This window comes from Schistocerca americana, chromosome 3 (genome assembly GCF_021461395.2).
Source record: "Schistocerca americana isolate TAMUIC-IGC-003095 chromosome 3, iqSchAmer2.1, whole genome shotgun sequence".
NCBI lineage: Eukaryota > Metazoa > Arthropoda > Insecta > Orthoptera > Acrididae > Schistocerca > Schistocerca americana.
In genome coordinates, this window is record NC_060121.1 from 28148451 (window position 1) to 28163894 (window position 15444).

The window sequence follows — 15444 nt, forward strand, 5'->3', positions numbered from 1 at the left end:
TAGATTAAGTATTCATTACACATTACTGAACGCACGCGTAATATTTTTCAATCTTTTTAAAAAAAAATACACATAATAGTTTATTCATCCATTTTAAATAGTTTATGAACGGATGCATAAATTTCAATCATTACTTACAGATTTTGACAAAAAAATTTGACAGCTCCGAAACTAAAGAACTTTTAGGGAAAATGACGCATTTTTCAAGTATTCGTCAATTTTTCATTATTTTTAAGCTGTATTCTGCTATTCGGGGCGGAAACAAATCCAACAAATCAAAAACCATGAAAATTGGTCCAGCAGATCTCGAGTTATAAGTGTTGTAACAAACCCGACTTTGTTTTATATATATAGATGTTTATATTTTATTAATAGGATTAAGTAGGAATAATTAATATCTGTCACGTTGGAAATAATTGTAGTAGCAGGGAATGTCTGCACCAAAATGTTGTTGGCATGAGAGACCGCACATTGATATAATTTTTAAAAAGGGCGAGAGAGACCGCGTACGGATACATTTTAAGAAAAGAGCGGGAAAGATCGCGCATTGATACATTTTCTAATGGTAGCAGCGACTGTCTGCACCAGAAAGCATTGTTGGCAGGAGAGACCGCACTTTAGCGTTCGTAGGAAGTCAGTAGTAAGCGAGAAGTGAAGCGAGTCGGTAGCGGGTCTGAAGCGAGAGGTTGAGAGGAGCGGTGTGTCTGCCAGCCACCAGCTATGGTTTACAAGAGATTATACACGGATGTACAGAGACAGCAGCTAACTATTATCATAAGAGGAACTAATATTATTGAATTAATTTCTTTGCGAAACTCAAGGCTACTGAAAGGTATGTTTGCGCAATGCTAGTTGTAAGGTTATTGTAAAAAGTAAGACCCATTTGAACGTTTCTAAAATCATTTCATTACCAGCAGTAAATATTTGAAGAAACGTTTTCAGAATACAATTAACTTTTGCCAGCAATGTTGCATTACTGATTATCATCCATCCCAAAAACCATCAACGTAAAACTTTGCAAAAATTTTGTTGTTGCCAAGAAAAAGTGTAACTATGAATTACGTAACTTCAGTCAAATTAATTAAAGAATAACGTCAGCTTTGCTATTAAAGAATACCGTCAGCTTTGGTAATAAACACAGCTATTTATTATAACAGCCCACCAGCAGCTAATAGAGTATAGTAAACCAGAGTAAGTATATTCATGTCGCAGTTCGATGTAGCAGTCAGATGGCGATCCAGTAACAGTAAAAAGGTAAGGAACAGTTTTGGGTTATTGCAGGTAACGACTGAGGGCCACGACGACGACACAGTCTATGTTTCGTCGAAATAATCCGAAAATCACTTTTAATAAGCTCCGATTAAATTTGTATGCGAAGATTGAGAAAGAGAATAAATTTCAAAGGGAAGATTTCGTGTGTTGTTATTAAGCAAGATATAGAAATCCTAAGGAAAGGTTTCATAGGTTATTGTAGAAGGGAACAAAAGAGATATAGAGGAAACGGGAAGGTTTCAAGTTTTAAAATAAAAATAAGTCTTAGTGCAATGTTAACTTGAAATGTAACTCAGGAGACAAAGTACCGCACCGAGCAAGCTGGCAGAGTGGTTAGCACACTGGACTCCCACTCGGGAGGACGACAGTTCAAACCCGGGTCCGGCCATCACAATTTAGGTTTTCCGCGATTTCCCTAAATCCCTTCAGGTAAATGCTGGGATGGGTCCTTTAAAAGGGCACAGCCGACTTCCTTTCCCATCCTTCCCCAATCCGACGGACCGATGACCTGTCTGGCCCCATCCCCCGAATCAACCGGCCACAACAGCTCGCCGCCAGAAGCCACAGTGGGGAGTGTGGCGTGCCGTAGTGCATTGCGACCAAACGCCAGTACACGTCACTCATGTACTGGGGATTGGAAAGAAATATGGCTCTCCTTCCAGCGTTAAAACAGTTTTGATATGTTAGCTACATTTGGAACGCAGCACTGTATGTTCTAAAATCCGCCTCACGTAAACTGACCTGTGATACCTTTTTTTTTCCTGAAAACCTTTCAAAATAAATGGTTCAAATGAACTTAGACCCACTTAAACCTAACTAACCCAAGGACATCGCACACATCCATGCCCGAGGCAGCATTCGAACCTGCGACCGTAGCGGTCGCGCGGTTCCAGACTGTAGCGCCTAGAACCATTCGGCCACTCCAGCCAGCCCACTTTTTGGATCTGACTATAAGGTAATGCAGGTTAATACAGCCATTCACCCTCGTGGGTCCCCATCTGGCAGTAACTGACGAAAAACCGATTTTGGAATTCTGTATGGCACTCAACAGCGTTAAAAAAAAAAAAAGTCCCGCTGCATAGCCTGTGTGGTGTAATTGGTAGGATAACGTATTCACATGCAGCAGGTTCAGGGTTCAAACCCTGTCAGGTGTACTTAACTTTTTCATTTTTAAATCTTTATCGAAATTACTTCGATCATTACTTTAATGAGTAAATTGGTGTAAACGTAATTTTTTATTTCTATTCCTGTGTCACATCATTTTAATCACCATACGAACTTTTTCATTTGTTTCATTTTTCTTTATGTCATTCTTTTGCCAATCGCGATTTTTGTAATTATGGATTTAATTGTATTCATCTATTATATTATTCAATCATTTGAAAATTCCGATCTACGAGATAAAAAAACAAAAAACGAAGTAATCTATTTATATTCACTATGCACTTGTGTGAAAAACGTATTTTTCCCTACCCGATATGCATTTTTTTTTTTGCACAGTAATCGTCATTTAAAACATAACCTAAATACGCGTTGCACTAGGGACAAAAATAACGGCCAGCCGGAGTGGCCGAGCGGTTCTAGGCGCTACAGTCTGGAACCACGTGATCGCTACGGTCGCAGGTTCGAATCCTGCATCGGGCATGGGTGTGTGTGATGTGCTTAGGTTAGTTAGGTTTAAGTAGTTCTAAGTTCTAGGGGACTGATGACCTCAGAAGTTAATTCCCATAGTGCTCAGAGCCATTTGAACCAAAAATAACGCAGATGAAAATTTTAATGAAAGACAGGGTTCTAAGTAAAACGAAATTGAAGCAAAATGAGAAATAGATATAACGAGTCCAATAATGTGGCAAAAAAAAAACAGGCTGATAAAACAAGAGAAATTAAATCGAAATTAATACGTAAAATTAGTTAAAAACACGTGAACAAAGATTTCGGGTGGAGAAACAATCATGGGAAGAAAAATGAGGGCAAACGAAGAAGTTAGCATTATGATTAGAATTATGTGACAAAGGAATGGAATTAAAAAAAAATAGATCTAAATCAATTATTTTTGGACAACGTGGTTGTGGAGAGAAGCAGCGATTAGTATGATTAATCAATAATTCAAGAACAGTCTTAATCGCATTTATTATTGTTATAACACCGCCAATCGGTTTCAACCCGACGTAGGGATCTTGTATCAAAGTATTATAGTTACCCGCCGTTATGTAGACAGGAGTGACACCATTAGCAGTCGAACAGTGGTGTAAACGCCCAGAAGATAACCCCTACGTCGGGTTGAAAGCGATTGGCGGCATTATAACAATAATAAATGCGATTAAGACTGATCTCGAATTATTGATTAAATCAATTAGTTGAATACAAATGTTGATCAAAGTCTTTTTGGTGAAGACCTGAAAATAAAAAAAAAAGAACGTGACAGCACCTCACTAGATTCGAGCGCACAACTCCCTCCCTGCACGCCGAGGTGTTATCCTGTCCAGAACACCGTGCAACCGGGCTGCATAATCCCGTTTCTATTGTCGCTATTGAGTGTCATACAAAATTCAAAACATTTTTTTCGTCAATTACTCTCAAACTAGGGTCGGCCCGGGATTTAACCTACATCACCGTGCAGACAGCTTCAAAAAGTCGACCGTTCCGTGGCTGGGGGGGGGGGGGGGGAGGGGGGAGGCGGGGGTCTCTCGTTAGGCCGATATTACACTATCAAATTTCTTTGTCAAATATCTTTGTCCAAAATCTTTGTCAAAGATATTTGATGGTGTAATAGGAACTTTGTCAAATGTCGTCCAATATCTGATCAAATCTAGGGCCTCGCTGTAGATTTTATCAAAGAAGTCACTTGCCTTCTGTTCACTGCAATGTGACATGTTACCACATGGAGCGCTAGCATCGCTGCAGCGTTCTGTCGTCTATAGTGTTTTCATAAACATTGCCGGTAAATACAGTTGGTGTGTGCCGACAACTAGAAAATTAATAGTGATGTATGAAGCTGATGAGGCGCTTTACAACGTGAGGCACGCTGAATAGAAAAATAGATTAAGAAGATTGGAGACCTGACCTGACCTGACCTGACCTGACCTGACCTAAACATAACATAACATAACCCTCTCCTGTAGCAAGGAATCGGAGTGTTACAGTGAGCCTGTCTTCTGCAGATGTGGCAGTTCTTAAGTGAGTATTGTGTTTTGTGATATGAGGATACACTTCATTGAGCACATACAGAAATGTATGCTCATCCGTTCTTAAGTAATTGATGTACGACTTGACGTCTTCCACTGTAAGCTCACGTAACAAGTTTTGTTGAATGCTTTTATCGTGTCGTCGTAAAACCCACGGCTTCACCCAGATTTTCGTTCCATAGATCCGTGCTGAGGAGATCCTCGTGTATGTGGAACATGTCAATTTTTTTAAGCTGAAATAACAATACTAATAGTATGAATAAATACAATACATCATTTGTTTCTATTAAAAATTTCGTCAATGGAGTACAAGGAGTTGGCCACTAGTAAGTCTTTCAGGCTCCTTTTAAACTGATCTTTATTCGTAACTAAATTTTTTATGTTGCTGGCAAATTATTGAAGATGAGTGTTCCTGAGTAGTGGACCCTTTTTGAACTAAAGTAAGTGCTTTTAAGTCCTTGTGTAGATCATTTTTGTTCCTGGTATTGTATGTATGAAATGAGTTGTTTGTTGGAAAAAGAGATATATTATTTACGACAAATTTCATTAAGGAGTAAATATACTGAGAGGCAGTAGTTAGAATACCCAGTTCTTTGAAGAGGTTTCAGCAGGACGTACGTGAATTTACTCCACAAATAATACGTATTACACGCTTTTGGACTATGAAAACTTTTGTTTGACTTGAAGAGTTACCCCAAAATATTATACCATATGACATTATGGAATGAAAGTAGGCAAAGTATGCAAGCTTTTTCACTTTTATGTCGCCTATATCTGCTGACACTCGAATTGCAAGTACAGATTTGTTAAGGCGTATCTGCAGTTCTCTGGTGTGGTCCTCCCAACTGAATTTATTATCAAGTTATAATCCCAGAAATTTAAGACCGTCAACCTCGTTTATGTATGGTTCCATTTTTTCCCCACTTCTTTTCCGCATTTGCACACAATGCAATTGGGGTACGTGTAACTGCTGCGGTTAATAACAAGTTGTTGTCAGCCATCTTGAACTTTGCCGCAAAATTTGATGACAGTGTTATACCCCTTCTAGAGCTACGTCAAAGATTTTTGTCAAATATATTTGACGGAATATTTGATCACATCTTTGATCAAATCTTTGACAAAGAAATTTGATAGCGTAATACCGGCCTTGTCAACGCCTCGCCGCCCACCGCCGACACACTCCCCATCAGCGTGGCCCTTCCCCCTCCCCCCCCCCCCCCCCCCCAGCTACGCCTACACCGCCGCACCCGCGCCAACACCTGCGCCAGCAACGGTGGTCCCCATTCGACCAGTGCACTGCCCTCCTTTCTGTCTATGAAACACTCGCCACCACACTGCGAGCAAAACTACTGTGCAACAAACAGTTCGCCGAGGGGCCGTTGCAGTGCCGACCATACTTAAGCTGGGCCGGTGGGAAGCACCACAGAAAACACCGCCCCTTACGAGTTACATTTTCGTCTTGTGCCATGAATTTCGCAACAACTCATAAAACTCAAAATACCCAGACAATGAAACCACCACCACCACCAAAAGATACAAATTTTGTTGCAGCTTACCCATCACTCTGCGTGTTCTGCGTCCGACAGCTGGGAAACGCGGCTTGTACCTCTGTCGCTGGAACTTTCAGATGACTTCGCAACGGCAGTAATTCAGAGACTCTGTCTTCCAATACGCATTCGTTCTTCCACACTCTCTGAATAACACCTCGTGTATGTGCTACAATACTGCTTCCGTTTTCCACAGTTACTTCGGAAACAGCTTAATGAAACGTCCTTCCACTTGTGAGAGCGTGTACTTCTTGTTTTCATGTGCTATGTGCCCCTAGATTTGGGTCCATACGAGCTCTAGAGCATTAAAATGACAATGGTAGGGCGGTAAATTTAACTACAAAATGTCGACGCTTGTTGGCAACTTCGCCCACGACGCACGCCGACTGTCGTGGCTCATATCGTGCCGGAACTTCTGATAGTTCCACTTTCTTCATCTAGTCATCGAATTTCGTATTCTTTCGTCGTAACAACTGTGTGATTTCTTCTTCCTTTGAATATGTCGTTGTGGCTTCGTGCGGTATGGCGCATTCTCAATAATAATGTACGACGGTTTCTCCAAATTCGGTAACAGCAAATTTTCAAACCACAGTAAATAGGTGGTAAGGTTCATTTTCTCATGAAAATCCTATGTTTCCTTTGACCCGAAAACGTGTAAACAGCCAGAAGCAAGCCAAAGGGCTGCACCTGCATGAACAATAATTCTGTTTTTTTGCCAAAAGGTATTGCCATTCCTTCTTGTGATCCGTCAGACCAACCGGTCTTCAGTAAATGACCAAAATTCACAAAATCATACAAATCAATGTCCTTGACCTGCCGCAAAATTCGGCACCACCATGCACCAATATCTTGTCGTTCCAACAGTACCTTACGACCAGATACTTTTTCGTAATTAAGCACCAGGATCCGTAATAGACGGCCGGGGTGGCCGAGTGCTTCTAGGCGCTACAGTCTGGAACCGCGCGACCGCTACAATCGCAGGTTCGAATCCTGCCTCGGGCATGGATGTGTGTGATGTCCTTGGGTTGGTTAGGTTTAACTAGTTCTGAGTTCTAGGGGACTAATGACCACAGAAGTTAAGTCTCATAGTGCTCAGAGACATTTGAACCATTTTTTGATCAAGGAATACCAGCCTGAGAGATGACTTAGAGCCAATAAAAAGGACCAGCTTCTTTCACCGGTACACGCAGCTTTCGTAACGTTTGATGCTCTCTACGGTGAAAATATGCATACAAATGTCTGCGAATCGCACGCTGTTCAAAAGAACCCAGATTTGGCACACGTTTCTCGACGCATCTTTTTTTTCCGGAGTTGCCAGACATAAGATTTGATGGTCCGATTCAGTTTTTCTCTTCGTTCCTTGCCTGTATTTATAACGGCTGCTTCTCACTCTTAATGCCGCCGACTTCCTCACTAATGCAAATAAGAGGCCCTACATCCTCTCTTTGCATCTGAAAATATCATCTTACGTTGTCGACGTATTCACGCGATTGTCCTCCCAACGGATTGCCTTGTCCGGCTTTCTTCAAAGCTGATTTCGGACTGCGGATTCCAAGACGACCCCGCGTTTTATTTTCGGACAAGTCACACACACGCAACGGAAACAGACGAAAAGTACACGCTAAGATAACGTAGTTCACACGACACGACGCGCACGGAACCAGGGGTTAGCAGCTACTGTCCGCTAGGCTGGGTGAGGGGTGCTGAACCCCAGCGTGTGATTGGCCAGCGCTTTCTCAAGGTCACGCGTTCGGGTAGCTGGCGAGTGCAAAGTAGTTCTAATCGCGCTACACAGTGCGCTTGGCCACGCCACACACACACACACACACACACACACACACACACACACACACACGAAAATTGCGCCATCGCAAATTTGGACGACAAGTTCCGTGAACATTAAACGAATACGGCTCTATTTACACTGCTGTTTGGAAATACTAAAGCACCAAGACCGAAAGATGTGATCGCAATGAAATTCATTCCACACAAATGATTTTCGGTACAGACCTGTGACTGTGGAAATTCAGTACGGGGCAGCGCCAGCCACTGCACGCCGCAACACATCAGGTGGCTGAATACGCTGCGGGGGAAGGCGGTTAGGGCGCGTCCAGAGAGCGAGGACCCGAACGACCAAGTTGCCGGTCGGCCAGATCTCAGATATGTTCGATGCGCGACATGTCAGGCGAACGGGCGGGCCGGGAAAGCGGCGGTACTAGAGATGGGCAAACTCGTTCATCCTTGGGAACCAGTTCACTGCTGATCTTTCTTTTTTGGGAACTGTTCATTTTTACTCGTTCACCATTCATTTGTGCACGGTACATGGTTCTTAGGAAAAACTGAAAACTAGTAGTGTAGGTGACTGAAGGATGGAGGGCACCAAGAGGGGGCACTTGCCTCCGCCCCTGGAGTACAGAGTTTTTATTCATTACAGAACTCTTACACACTTTTAGAAGTAATTTCTGTGATTCTGCAGAACCTCTCGTTTAGCCAACCATAGCCTTGTGTGGCTGATCGCAGGGAAATAATATAGGGTGGCGCACGGAAAACCGACCCCGAGTACAGACTGCTCGCCAACTAAACGGACGATGTGTTGCCCGTTATGAGCAGATACAACAAACAGACAAATATGTAATAATTAGGCGGTGAAGAATTAATAAGCTAACGCAAGCAACAATTGTGAAACAATCGATGACGATGTGTAGAGAGCTGGAGAAGACAACATGAAAATCTCACACGACGCGCATGGGCTATAGCACATGTAGTCTTGTAAACCTGTTGGTGGCTGTTTCCCAACTTAACAGACCACAAGTGTCTTCTATAAAATTCTTCGTTTCGACTTCCACTACATAGCTATTCTACGTCGTAAACAATAATCGTTTACACCCTATACATACTTCACGTTGTCTCTGAGTTCGTAGGCGAAGTAGAGATTTTATGGTAGCATAAAACCTGGTTTTACTCATACTTGCGTCACGCGCTTAGTAAAAATTGGGTTTTTATGTTGTATTATTAAAGCTAATGAGCAATAATAATAATAATAATAATAATAATAATAATAATGAAGTTCGCAGTAATAAAGTTTTTGGTTCGAAATCTCCTTCTGAACAAATGTTTTTGAGATAATAAGTAAATACGATTTTATGGCAAACTATGTCTTTTCAAAGGGAGAGGCACCGCTTTTCCTACTGAGCCAAAATGACCCACAACCCACTTTTTTTTCCAAAGGAACCAAAGTAGCAGGTAATGCAAATTGGAAACAACCAAACTTAAAAATAATTAGAGCCTTCCTAAATGTAACCAAAAATAATATGAATAACAAAAAAAACTTTCCCTGTTATAAGTATGTCTTCTGCTGTTTATCGATATAATGAAGTGAGCTGATATGCCCTTTTGTTACTTGAAAGGACGTACCTATTACATACAACGTAATTTTTATGTAATTTACGTAACTATAAAATACTTTTTGATTACCGGTCGTGGACGCTGAATAGCCAGAAACAAGTGCAAGAACAGTTTGGAATACATGTAAAATGGGCGAGCGCAGTGAACGAAACGAGCAACTGGATACTGAACTAACTAGGAGCAGTCGGCAGTGGAACTGAGACAGGTGGTCATGCGAAGAACGACGAGTGCGGCCGAGGGAGACCGAGACTGAGGCGAGCACGCGACCGAGGCTGGAACGAGAACTGCCCAAGTGACCGCCGCGGCCGAAGTGAACTAGTGAACTATGAACCGATATCGTTCCTCGGTCCTTTCGTTCATCTTGGTAAACCGTTCCTTTGGACCCGTTCGTTCGCGAACTACCCATCTCTAGGCGGTACCCGTCGTCGAAGAGGGCTCGTACATCGCTCGCCACATACGGCCGGTAGTTGTCCTGCCGAAAGATGGCGTGTGGGTCGGCCTGCAGAAGGGGCAGTGCCTCGGGCTGTGGAATGTCCCTGACGTAGCGGCAGACTGCCCTCAACACGTGGCAGGCGAGATCCCGTGTTACAGGCAATGGCATCCCAAACCACTACAGTTGGCAATCAGAGGTAAAGTGGCGAACTGCAACCAGAACTGGAGGGAGCGCCGAACATATGGCCAGTGTAGAGGGCAGCACTCTCCATCACGTGACGTCGGCCACGAGATTATCTCCGGTCAAGCCAACAGTTTCGATTGACAGTAATCATTCTTATGTTGCAATGTTCACCCCCAATTTTTATCTAATTTAACACCTTCCTCTTTCACCTTGCTGGATTAGCCGAGCGGTCTAAGGCGCTGGTCCCGGCGGAGGTTCGAGTCCTCCCTCGGGCATGGGTGTGTGTTTGTCCTTTGGATAATTTAGGTTAATTAGTGTTTAGGTTTAGGGACTGATGATCTTAGCAGTCCCATAAGATTTCACACTCATTTTTTGAACCTTTCTCTTTCCTGTCAAATTTGTTAAGGTGTCAATACATCTCAATAGACTCTCTGTACATACGTGCACGATAATGCGATGTTTTCGATGTGTCACTCAATTTCATTTCGTGATCGCCCTCTTGGTAAAGATGTTCCGCTGCGGCCGATTTATCCCAGGCGGCGATTCCTCTTGCGTTCAGCGACAAGCGTTTTAACACTTCTTTTTTGCGGTACCAATATAAACCAGTCCACAACTCCAAGCAATTTCATATGCATCCGTTGTAGCCAAGGGATGTAGTATATTTTTCGCCGAACTTAAACATTATTTTTTCTGCCTAATGGGTCTGAAGGTAGCTTCCACACCATACTCGCTCAACACTTTCCCAAGGAGATCTGCAGCCGTGCAGATCAACAGAAGGAGAATTTTCCCTTTGGGCGGACGACGTTCGTCGTTGGTCCTGATTCTTTTCCTCTATGCAGTTTCGAATTATGAATCATTTTTCATTTCACTGTGACTCTCTATAGCGAAGTTCATGAAGTTGAAACGTGAAGTTAATTCTTGGAGGTATGTACCGTTTACGCAACCAGTTGAAGGCAGTTTGTTTGTTGCCGTAAGTGTTTCACTTAACTTATTTGCTAACCATTATCAGTGATCTGTAATACATGTCTCCTTTTTTATATACAGTAAACGTATTATGTGGTAGATATGATATGCTCCTATATTACATTTTGTCGTGTCTCTGGCATGTTTTTTTAGGTTAAAATGAACTTTTGTAGCACAAAGTTCGTAATGTGAACTTATCGTACTGTGTTACTTACACACACACACGAGTTAACAGCGCTGGAAATCGTAAGTAACAACGGATGATAACGTCACATTACGAACTTTGTGCTACAAAAGGTCATTTTAACCTAAAAAACAAGAGAAAGACACGACAAAATGTAATATAGCAGCAAATTATATCTACTACATAAAACGTTTATTGTACACAAAAAAAGGAAACATGTATTACAGGCCACTGATGATGCTTCGCTGCCTTCAATTGGTTCCATAGACGGTACAAACCACCAAGAATTTAAAGCAACTAAGGGAATGATGGAAAACAAAAAAAACTGTAGTTAATTAGTTGAAATGTTGGATTCTGAAACAAACCATGATGTCATTATGTACACCGGAATTAATGTCTTCACTGATTCTTTAAGAAACTCAGATCTAAATAATCGTCCCTTAAGATACATCAAGAAGGCCAGGTGAGATGCAAGTACTTCCAAAAATCAAGATGAACAGTAAAAATCTTTCTGGACAGTGCGACAACATTTATTGGAACTGAGATTCGACAGTGCTGTTTCCCATCTAATTCCATTCAGCATTTACAAATCAGGCAGTTCTGATATCAAAGTGCTGGAGCGGTCTAAAGGTATGGTGATTCTCGTGTACGACTGTGATGGTGTTATCCTAACGCATTACGTTCCTCCACGGCAGACTGTCAATGCACAGTATTACTGTTCGTTTTTGGAGCATCAGCTGCGACGAGGTTTGCGAAAGAAGCGGCGACACTTTCTGCGCAACCCAGCCATCATTTTGCACGACAATGCGCGGGCGCATACAACGCGAGATGTGGCTGCTCTGTTTGGTCGATGGGACTGGCAAGTACTGAACCACGCACCCTGCTCCCCGGACTTAAGTCCTCTGTGACTGTGATTTGATTTCGAAGATGAAGGAACCACTTCGTGGCATTCGCTTCAGAACTGTTGCCAGAGATTCGACAGGTAGTAGACCGCTCCATGTGCACCATCAACAGAAGAGGCCCTGCTAAGGGTATACTACGCCTTCCACATCGCTGGCAACGGGTTCTACGCAACGCTGGTGACTACTTTGAAGGACAGCAACAGGTGCAAACATGTAACTCTTTTGTATCGGTTGTGAGTAAATAGTTGCCACTATTTAAGTTCCAACCCTTTTAAATTACATTAGTGGCCAATTTAGGATTAGACAATTATCAGACGTCTGCAGCATAATACCAAAGGTACAGAAAACAGGTAATGCACGCCAGTGAACAACATTATACTTCCGTATTACAAATGTTATTTGAATTACTTACATGATGTTGGTGATGTGTGTGTCACATTTAAAAACTTATTTCGCGTTATGTCGGGATAGCCATTGGTCCCCAAACATACGAGGTCTGTTCAAAAAATTCCGGAACATTCGTAATTTCGAGCCACTGGTGTGGCATTCCTACACACGCCTTTGTTTTACATGCAACAGGTGGAAGTTTCAAAGTTGTATGTCAGTTATTGTTCAGTGCTGTATTGAGGAGAAGTTCGCGAATTTCGAGGTGGCAGAGGAGCAACGCGACTGCATTACATTTTGGGTGACACTCGAGAAACCCTTTATAGAGACACACAACATGATGCAGGAAGTCTACGGCGATGAGTGGTTAAGGCGTACTCGGTGTCACGAACGGTTCACACGGTTTACAAATCGCCGGACGGAAGTTGGAGGTGACCCCCGTTCAGGACGGCCCTCTACGTCCACCGACGACGCTCACGTCAAGAACAACAAAATCGTGCGAGCCAATCGCCAATGGCACTCACAGCGTCACCCCCTCCTCCCGACACGAGGTCTGTTCAGAAAGTAACCGAACTACACTACTGGCCATTAAAATTGCTACACCAATAAGAAATGCAGATGACAAACGGGTATTCATTGGACAAATATATTATACTAGAACTGACATGTGATTACATTTTCACGCAATTTGGGTGCATAGATCCTGAGAAAACGTACCCAGAACAACCACCTCTGGCCGTAATAGCGCCCTTGATACGCCTGGGCATTGAGTCAAACAGACCTTGGGTGGCGTGTACAGGTATAGCTGCCCATGCAGCTTCAACACGATACCACAGTTCATCGAGAGTAGTGACTGGCGTATTGTGACGAGCCAGTTACTCGGCCACCACTGACCAGACGTTTTCAATTGGTGAGAGATCTCGAGAATGTGCTGGCCAGGGCAGCAGTCGAACATTTTCTGAATCCAGAAAGGCCCAGACAGGACCTGCAACATGCGGTCGTGCATTATCCTGCTGAAATGTAGGGTTTCGCAGGGATCGAATGAAGAAAGAGCCACGGGTCGTAACGCATCTGAAATGTAACGTCTACTGTTCAAAGTGCCGTCAGTGCGAACAAGAGGTGACCGAGACGTCTAACCAATGGCACCCCATACCACGACGCCTGGTGATACGCCAGTATGGCGGTGACGAATACACGCTTCCAATGTGCGTTCACCGCGATGTCGCCAAACACGGATGAGACCATCATGATGCTGTAAACAGACCTGGATTCATCCGAAAAATGACGTTTTGCCATTCGTGCACCCAGGTTCGTCGTTGAGTACACCATCGGAGGCGCTCCTGTCTGTGATGCAGCGTCAAGGGTAACCGCAGCCATGGTCTGCGAGCTGATAGTCCATGCTGCTGCAAACGTCGTCGAACTGTTCGTGCAGATGGTTGTCGTCTTGCAAACGTCCCCATCTGTTGACTCAGGGATCGAGACGTGGCTGCACGATCCGTTACAGCCATGCGGATAAGATGCATGTCATCTCGACTGCTAGTGATACGAGGCTGTTGGGATCTAGCACGGCGTTCCGTATTACCCTCCTGAACCCACCCATTCCATATTCTGCTAACAGTTACTGGATCTCGACCAGCGCGAGCAGCAATGTCGCGATACGATAAACCGCAATCGAGATAGGCTACAATCCGCCCTTATCAAAGTCGGAAACGTGATGGTACGCATTTCTCCTCCTTACACGGGGGCATCACAACAACGTTTCACCTGGCAACGCCGGTCAACTGCTGTTTGTGAATGAGAAATCGGTTGGAAACTTTCCTCGTGTCAGCACGTTGTAGGTGTCGCCACCGGCGCCAACCTTGTGTGAATACTCTGAAAAGCTAATGATTTGCATATCCCAGCATCTTCTTCCTGTCGGTTAAATTTCGCGTCTGTAGCACGTCATCTTCGTGGTGTAGCAATTTTAATGGCCAGTAGTGTACGTTCTTTAAAGGTCACTATTAATTTTACAGATTACTGCTCCTCGACTCTTCGTAAGTACTCCCCTCCTTTTTCTACTTAGCGAAGCAGTCGACGGTAGCTTCATTTGAGACGGACTTTGAGATCTGCGATGAATTTGTTTTGACGTCGTCACTACTCTGAAACCGGCGTCCTTTCAGCACCGATTTTAATTTCGCAAGCTGGCAGAAATGGCAAACAGCCACACGTAGCGCGTAAGGAGGCTGCGAGAGAACAGACTCCTCACGTCTGGCACAAAACTGACGCAGCTGAACTCGCGGGCGCGTTGTCGTGCTGAAACATCTCTCGCCACATTTCTTCTCTAGATTTTTTTTTCGCAAAACAGTTGCAAAACGTCTCAATAGTTCACGCAGTATCCTGTTTCGTCTCGAGACAGGAATCCAAAATGGACGAGTCCACTGAATTCGAAAAGAAAAAAACATTTAGCGTCCCTTTGACATGGGACTGAGACTGACGCCCTCTCCCGCGGCGTGAGGATGCCCTGCCAATCGACTGGGATGAGTCATCTTCTGCCTGAATGTCGCAGCCGTGAACCCAGCTCTCGTCTCCCGTTACGATTCTTTGCACGAATGTTTCAAAAAATGTTCAAAATGTGTGTGAAATCTTATGGGACTTAGCTGGTAAGGTCATCAGTCCCTAAGCTTACACACTACTTGACGTAAATCATCCTAAGGACAAACACACACACACACACACACACACATGCCCGAGGGAGGACTCGAACCTCCGCCGGGAGCAGCCGCACAGCCCATGACTGCAGCGCCTGAGACCGCTCGGCTAATCCCGCGCGGCTCCAATGTTTCACCGTCGCTGGCTCGGTCAGGCAGTTCCCGACAAACGTCCACCTGATCTTCTTTCCGTTGTTCTGTCATCGGACGAGGAATAACTTTTGCCGCAACTAGACGCACGTTCAGTTTCTTCGTGAAAATTTAGTGGCGCGGCTCAGTTGATGTGGTAGCCTGTTCTG